This window comes from Dreissena polymorpha, chromosome 6, assembly GCF_020536995.1.
Source record: "Dreissena polymorpha isolate Duluth1 chromosome 6, UMN_Dpol_1.0, whole genome shotgun sequence".
Classification (NCBI taxonomy): Eukaryota; Metazoa; Mollusca; class Bivalvia; order Myida; family Dreissenidae; genus Dreissena; species Dreissena polymorpha.
The window spans coordinates 45,336,292-45,345,843 of record NC_068360.1 but is presented as its reverse complement, the minus strand read 5'-3'; positions in this window follow the sequence as shown (position 1 = coordinate 45,345,843).

Genomic DNA, 9,552 nt, shown 5'->3' with positions numbered 1-9,552 from the left:
ATGCCAAATAAAATAATCTAAATAATAAGAATAATGCAGAAACTAATGCCAAAATGTCTTGATGCTGGTGTTAAAAATAATTTAGAGTTTAATTATTTCAAAATTCCAACCTTTTTCAAGAGCTGTTAACTTTTCAAGAAAGCATCAAGAGGTGTTTAAATCAGCCAAAACAGCTTATTTTATACAGTTCAGAAGAGATCAATGGCAGAGTAGTCAATTTTCCCTCAGAACAGTGCATTTATCAATGATCAATATCTTCCCAAATTCCAGAGCAGAACTAAAAATAGATTACTGAACCAGATTAAACAAGGGAGATAAAGACTGCATAAATACTGCAAAATCATGTACATGTTGTCTTTCTTTCAGTTATCTCTTAGTTGAAAGGCTTATCATAAGTGTTAATAACTAAAACAGTAATGTTAACTATGAAAATTCTGTGTTATGAAAAATTACATAATACAGTTAATGTCACATTATATTGACATAATAAAACCAAACTTTACTACACAGGAAACAAATGCTCTGACCAAATTTCATGAAGATTTAGCAAACTAGAAAACTGACAGCCATCTTTTTCAACTAACCGACATCATTTTCAAACTCGTCCAAGATATCATTAGGATGAATCTTCTGACAAATATTCATGAGGATCGGACAATAAATGTGGCCTCTAGAGTGTTAACAAGATTTTTGCTATAGCCATATATAGCCATAAATGTATAAGGAAAAAGGCCATGTTTTTCAAGCAAACGCAACCATTTTCGAACTCATCCAAGATATCATTGAAACCAATCTTCTGACCAAATTTCATGACCATTGGACAATAAATGTGGCCTCTAGAGAGTGAACAAGGCAAATGTTGACGTTGCACAACGTACGACGGACAACGGACGACAGACAAAAGGCGATCACAAAAGCTCACCATGAGTACGTTGTGCTCAGGTGAGCAAAAAACTGCTAAACATCAAGTCTTGAGTAAAGTTAATGAAAGTGGAAAAATAGCTTTGAACTGACAATGAGATATCCGGACTTGGCCCCATGGTCAGAGTGCTAATTCTGCATTGTAGTTTACTGCAATTTACATGAGAAAACAATCTTTGAGATTAACTTGTTACTTTTATAAACGCTTAAACTATTTTCACCCTGAAAAAACACACACTTTTTTCCTTAAAGCTGAAAATCAAAGCAATCTACTTCTTGTAAATTCAGCAAATAAGAATAATTATGTATTTTAAAATAATCACCATATCTGCTTAGTCGGGTACATATTAATGTAACACACTATGACAATGGAATTTACAATTCCACACTACAAAATAGAAATATTACACTAATTAAAAACTCCCTAAAATTGTTCGTACAGCCCTGACAAGACGGGAAAAGACTGCGATAAAATGGCCGTGCAAAGCACAGATAAAACATGAGAGATGCAACAAAATAACATAACAATCATTCATAAGGTAATTTTTGTAGCGTACGTACACGTACATAGCTAGAACAAACTGACCAAACTTGTGAACTCTACTAGTTTTTTTTCAATCGATTGCCTATTACAAGGGTGAAAGTGATGTATTTGCTATATCAATGTTCCAAAGAGTTTAATCTGCCCTTGATGAAAAATAAGGGTAGCCTGTTATAGACTTAACCCTTAAAATGCGGGAACCGAATTTTTAAGGCCTTTGCAAACAGTTTGGATCCAGATGAGACGCCACAGAACGTGGCGTCTCATCAAGATCCAAACTGTTTGCTATTCTGAAAGTATTCTTTGAAATAAATCGAAGAAAATGCTAATTTTATAAATTCAGCAGACGACATTTTAGCAGATGACAAATTTCCCAGCATGCAAAGGGTTAATAAACATATGAGTGTCAGCTTCTAAACTTTATATTCATAGCAGTATGTCCAGAAACAAATAATTCATTTCCTATAACTGCATGGTGTCAAGTTAATTTGTTCTTGCTCTACACACACTACACCCGACCTATATCATGTTACAGTAAACAAAGCATGCGTGCATAATGCACATTTATAATTAGCCAGTTTAAATAACATTCAAAGTACAGTCAATTAATGATTATCAAAGTTGACCTGTTACATGTACTCAATAGACCTTCAAAGGTTTATCTAACAATTTCACACAATTCATTAAAAACTGTAAAGATTACATCAATTTTCATAATCTTACATATTTTTATTACCAATAAACACTGTGAAAACCAGAAGCCACAAAATTGTCTTAAAGGGACTTATCAATTGTTTATAACAAGAATCTGTGTTTGATAAACGCATGTGCCCTTAGTTGGTGCTAGATAGTCCTAAAGCAGTGGGATAAATCACATGACAAACAAGATGACGACAAACATGCTGAGACATGTATTTTAGTCACCGTTTTATACCCTCTATTTCTATAATTTATTTTTAAAATGCCGCTCACTTTCCAGCCATATTAGCAAAAAAGTGATTAGCGTTTAATTTGTATTTATATTTGTTCTTTAATTTATATTTGTTCTTTATCTCGACATTACTCGCTGCAAATTTTCTTACGAGCTGTAATTTTGTGATCCGCTAACAAATTTCACAGCAAGTCGACATATAGATTGAATTTTATTACTATATAAATACTAATCACTTTCTTGCTGATATGGCTGGAAAGTGAGCCGCATTTTAACAATTAATACAAGTAATAAAGGGTATAAAACGGCTGAAAATATATGTCTCGGCATGGACTTCACTATCCTGTTTTTCACGTGATTACCCCCTATGTAGGGTGATAATTTATACATGACACAAGCAACATTTTACAGCAGTTTGAATGAATATGCAATTACAATAATGAATGAAAACAACATTTTACAAAATAAAACATTCACACTTGTTAACACAATCACTTTTAAACACTATTTTTCCAGCAATCTTGCCTGAGTTTGAAAAAAATAACTACAACTAGAAAAGTTTTTATTTACTTTTATATATATACATTTAAGAAGTTTTCTTTTATTTTATAAATTTTTAACAAGTTTTTATTTACTTTTATATAATTTTATCAAAATATAAGTTTGAGGAACTGTTAAGTGATACCAAAGGAAAATATAAATACACAGCATTACAAATAAAATAAAAACTAAAAAGGAAAGCATAAATGATACAAATCACCCTATAAAGCAACATAATATTGTAATAGCCAAGACTTTACAAATGTTTTAATATTTTACTTTTGCAGTATAATTGTTAATCTGTTAACAAAGAAGGACAAGGAAGCAGCCTGTCCATTATAATATTTTAACCCATTTATGCCTAGCGTCTAGAAAAAAGGCCTTGGCAAACAGCGTAGACCCAGATGAGACATTGCATGATGCAGCTTTTCTCATCAGGGTCTGCGCTGTTTGCTTAAAGGAATTTCTGTAAGAAATATTCTAAATATAGAAATAAATATACAAGGCATCCCTAATTTTGGAAATAAATTGATCCAATTTAGAAGGATGGGAGAGTCCACTAGGCATAAATGGGTTAAAGCATATCATTACATGGTTTAAGTTCACTTCTTTTTTTAAAGTTCTTTTGTGTTTTTTGTAGTTTTAGCTGACAAAATTGTGTTGTTTTTTAACTTGAAAAGCTTTTAACATTTCCACAAAAAATGTTTATTTAAACATTTCCACAAAAATGTTTATTGAAACATTTCCACAAAAATGTTTATTTAAATGAAACGACAAATTCATTCAAGTCAGTTAATTTAATACATTCCCAGTCACACATGCTAATATCCATAAATTCATATTTGATATTAAGTTATATTTCATCCCTTCAGTTCTGACATATATTTCCATATTTTGTTAAAGGTGCAACGCTTTACATAAATAAAAGGACTACCTTATCAAGATTTTGTAGCTATCAGCCTAAAGTTTGGACACCAAGCAGTTAAAAAACACCTGTATTTGATTTTCTGTACCGGCAAATGTCACTTCCATTTCATAATTACTTGTATAAAGTTTATAAATTACCTACATACAAAAAGCAAACGTCACATGGAGTCATATGGTGATAATACATTCACAATATAATATTATCACAACAACAATTTAAAATTCATTCTTAACACACAGTTGAAATAGGTAAGCAATTTTTCTTTACAAACTCTTATGAAAACAAAAAAATGTATTTGAATACTATACATGTTTGGTGTTATGAACATAATTTCTAAATACATGTAACAGAAAATACAAGATATTTGCCCAGGGACAATTTGGTTTCCTCTTGGACTTTCATGTAGAAGAGACTTCTTAAACCAACAAAAATGTAACAAAGAGGTATTTTTTCCAAACAAAATTCATTTTGACAAATGGTGTTGCTAAAAAATTGAAGAATATGCCTTTACAAACAACAGCAGTGATAAAATATCTGCAATTTCAAAAATAAAAAAACAAACAAATATAATACACTTACAACTTCAATAATTCACTTAAACTAGCCAAGCAGTATATTTGTATAAGTGTATTTGGTAATTTTCATTTAGTGGAAAAGTTAGACATGCATTTGTAAAAACAAGAACGGTTCAGAACGGTACATACAGGAACAGTATAAAAAAAATTTTTACACTGGCTTCATATTAATCACCTGATAGTTTAGACTAAGATAAGAATACAACCTAGAAATGTTATAGTGCTTAACCCTTTCCTACTCAGAAGCAAAGTGAAAATTGCTATGTGCAAACAGCATAAAACCAGAACAGCCTGCGAGTAACTCACAGTTTGTTCAGGTTTTATGCTGTTTGCTGCTTATCAGTATCTAAAAGCAGGAAATGAAGCCTCTAAAACTTGAATCTCGTATGAAAGCTCTTAAATTAAATTTACCTTTCTTAGGGACTACAAATGCGTTATTCTATGTATCTATGTGGTCAAGGGTTTAATGTTGAGAGTAACATGGATTTTATCACATTGAATTTCTTTTTTTTCAATTATCTCAATTTGAAATAACAATAGCATATTTAGCAGCCAGATTGTAAGCAATCTATAAAGAACTTCTTTTGAGTATTAATTTTATCCATTAATCTAAAGTCTTTAAATGGGTTGATCAATAATGGGTCCTTTTCATTCAAATAAAAAAAGAAAAAAAGTCTTAATTCATACAAAAAGAGCAAACATTAATGAACAGTGAAAGATTTCTGGAACATGTAAACTGAACGAGCAAAACCATTCAACCTTACAATCAATTACAGTTTTGCTGACGTATGGTGGATGATAAGTCGTCTTGTCGGTGGACTGTACCGGCCTACTGTCATGCATGGCCGTTCGTGCGAGAGCTTATATAGTCGCTATAGCTGCAGGTGATTTTTTCGCTACGGTATCGGGTAAGTCGTATACTGCGGCGAATGTCCGTGTTCAGTGGCCCCTTGTAGCCACCTTTCCTGAGTAGAGAGTCAATGGTTTGAATTCGGTCCCAACCTAAAAGGAAAAATGAGAAAATATAGCACTTCAATCTTAACGAGTTATGAATGTTACTCATTAATTATGGCTTTCTCTTAATTAGTCACTGAATGACAACACAACATTTAGAAACAAGGTGCTCACACCAGACCTAGGAGTAGGATTTTAACTATTCTGAGTATTCAATGTTCATAAGGTTTCACCATAGTCAAGCATGCAAAGCTGCCCCTATCCCTACTGCCAGCCATGTTTTTCAATGACCCTTAACCATTTTTTAACTTAACTGAGCCATAAACCTTTCAAGTTTCATTTTTGAACTCAGCCAAGACATCATTAGAATCAATGTTCTTAGCAAGTTTCATTAAGTTTGGGCAATAAATGTGACTTATAGACTTATCATATTCACACAATTTGTGTTTAATTTGGCAAACGTAGTTTCTGTCCCCACGTGACCCTATTTGACCTCAAGCAAGATATGACTGACACAAAATGTTTCATGAAAATTGGGCAATAAATATGGCTTCCAGAGTGTTCACAAGGTGAATGTTGACAATGCACAACAGTCCAAGGACAAAAGCCAATCACAAAAGCTCACCATGAGAATGTTGTGCTCACATGAAGTTGTGCACAATGTAACTCGCACATACTTTGTTAACAGGTCTTTGCTTATTTTTAATGCATCCCATTTCTGATTAATTATAGTTATTATTTTTGTTCAATGTTTTGTTTAATCACTCAAAGCTGACTATGCTAATTTATAATAATGATTTAAAAAAATTGCCCTATGCAACATACAGTCGTCGAAATTCACACTAGTCCGACAGCAAAAAACTAGTATTTTTTCTTTCGGGCTTGTAGGAAATCCAATATTACAAGCCCGACGTGCTTGTACAATTCATTAAACAGAAAACGAGTTCCACTTTCATTTTCAATATTTGTAAACAAAGTTTTGAGCCGCTTAAATCAACAGCCGCAAATGTTTTAACACACTGCGCACACGTGCTGGGCAATCAGCCGATAATTGGATTACTGCGCATAAAGCGCATGGTTTTGTGATTTCCGGATTACTATAATGTAAAATAAATGTTTTGCGTTGCGTTCGGGACACAGAGAGTAATGGCCGAACAGTTGTCATTCAAGTACGTCGTTGAGGAATGCAAATCTGAGGTAACTGTGATTGACGCATTTGTCAACTGGCTTTTTGTACAATAATCTGGCACTTAATTGCTTATATATTTACGGGTGGTTCAGGTTTGCTCTCTCTTTCACATGGATATATGGGATAACTTTCTGCTAATTTTTTTACCTTAACTTTATGTATATATTTATAATTGTGATTTGATTGAAATCCGTGTGTGAAATTAATTTCTTTTTATTTCAGGATCCGAAAGAGGCTGGCTCAGATGACGAGGAAGCTAACTTGGATGAGGATGAAATTAATAAGAGATTTGTATTGTATTCTAAAGATTGAATAAATGAATGCTTCTTTGGATGTTTTATGTTATGTTTATCTGCATTTTTAACAAAAATGTTTGGGCCACTTAAATCTGACTCGGGCTTGTTCAAATTCCCATAGTTCTAGCCTGACTTGCTTGTAGATTTAAATCTCAATTTCAATGACTGAACATAAATAAATTGTTTATAAAATAAACAAAATAATTGCACAAACTGAAATGCCTGTCTTAAATTAAATGATATTGATCAAGTTCACCATTTTTATTTGAATGAGTTAAGTCCAAAAATTGGCCCAATCAAGGTAAAATGAGATCAGGTATTGACAGTCTTCATTAAATAACATCCATACAATTATCACAGGGACCTTCTGAAATAGTCTAAGGCCAAAAGTAGGTCATGGTCAAAATGAGGTCAGGTGATGTTGGTTACTATGGTGACAGTATTCAAAGACTTCATTCATGCAAGTATCAAGCCTTTGAAGGAAGCATTATTGATGTTAGACAAAATGGGTTAAGTCATTAAAAGGGTCAATGTCAAAATGAGGTCAGGTGATAAAGTTGTCTTGATAGTGATCACAGACATCATCCATGCAATTATCAAACCTTTGTAACTTTTTTTATTTACGACCAAACATGCCTTTTGGGTTGGACAGACAGAAAAGCAGACATAACTATTCCTTCCAACATCTATAGATGCAGGAGACATAAACATAAAACATTCTTGTCTTAATGTAACCTTTAGATTAGAATCAGGGACTGAAGAGAAAGTTTGAAAAGAATTCACTTGCAAGTGATTGATACTATAAGTTTAGGCAGTACTACTTCCATGTCTAACCCTAGCTTACCCTGTTCAACAGCCACCTCTGGGAGATAGGTAGCTGTCTTCTTGTGACCTTTCTCATTGGTGAACTCGATGCGCACACCATTCACGCCCACCTGCAAATATACAATATATGCCACTCCCTGGGAAAACTGCGCTTAATGCAAGTGCGTAAAGGGTCGTCCCAGATTAGCACATGCCGTCAGGGACAACACTTTTACCTACACTTGATTTTCATTAAGAAAACCCCTGTTCAATAAAAAAATCCCTAACTGCAGAAAGTTTTGTCCCTGATTAGACTGTGTGGTCAGCATACAGCCCAGTTTTCTCAGAATGAGGTTCATATAGGACTATTAGGAGCCCCTGATAAGACAATTCAAAATCCATACTAGGAAATTTTCTCATCAGATTGTTACCGGTAATTGGAAGGACTTTTATAAATTTGATTTATTTGAAAGTACCAAATGGGGAATAATTTTGCTAAATGGCAGATCAGAGATATGAACTTGATCAGTGACCTCACACAATCACCAAAAAAACAAATGTGTGCAATTTCAAATCAATACACGTAGAGTTATATTAATGATATGTAGATGTTGCAAGCTTACCCTCACTGATTTTTTTTGTACAACTTACCACCAAACTGTCTCTTTTTTCCAATGATTAACAAGAGCTGTCTCCATAGGATGACATAGCGCCCGATAAACGCTTTGATAGAAGTTATGAGCATTTTTCGAAACCTAAACGCATTTTCGAAACCTAAACGCGGACCCTAGGTTCAAGGTCAAGGGGGTCAAAATTTGTGTGCGTATGGAAAGGCCTTGTCCATATACACATACATACCAAATATGAATGTTACATCTTAAGCAACATAGAAATTATGAGCATTTTCAAAACCTAAACGCAAAGTGTGACGGACAGAGCGGACAGTGCGATCATAAAAAGGCCTTCACTGCAGACAGCTCACCGACAACTTCGAGGTGAGAACCAGAGTGAGGCAAGTATGATTACTCTCACCTTTCCTGTTCGTACACGACACCTCAACAGATGAGAAACCGAACCGAATCCAGTTGACACTATGGGAATAGTTGGACCACCTCCACTTTGCCAACGATCTGGCTTTCATCTCCCATACCCATCAACATATGCAGAAAAGACCAATCTTGTAGCAGACAGCACAGCTAGACCGGGCCTCACAATCAACAGAGGTAAGAGCAAAGTGTTCAAGAGTAACGCTTCCAAAGACACTACCATCACAGTCTGAGACGGAGGTTGACAGCTTCACATATCACTACAGGATTCTGGTCAATCATGGAGGAAAGGATGCAGACCTCAGAACCTGCATCTGTAAACCATGAGCAGCCTTCCATCAGCAGAAAAACATCTCGGGATCCAGCGTGATTGGCATCACTAACAAGATAAGGCTCTTCAATACCATCGTGAAGCCAATACTCCTCTATGGAGCAGAGACCTGGAGAACCACTGTCACCACCATTAAGGAAATACAGGTCTTCATCAACACCTGCCTCAGGAAGATCCTCAAGATTTGCTGGCCATACAAGATCTCCAATGAAGTAGTATGCAGAAGAACCAGCAGCCGGTTGAAGAATACATCCTTAACAGCAATGGATACATGTAGGTCACACCCTTTACAAGCCTCCCTCAAACAAGGCAATCTCTCACCCAGAACCCCCAAGGTAAAAGGAAGAGACAGTTGCTTAGAAACACCCTGCGCCGCAACCTGGATGCAAATGTGAAGTAGACGGGCAAAAAATAGGGGCAGCTGGAGAGACTTGCCCAGAATCGAGACCTCTGGAGGAAGTTGGTTGATGGCCTAGGTCCCAGATGGGACCACAGT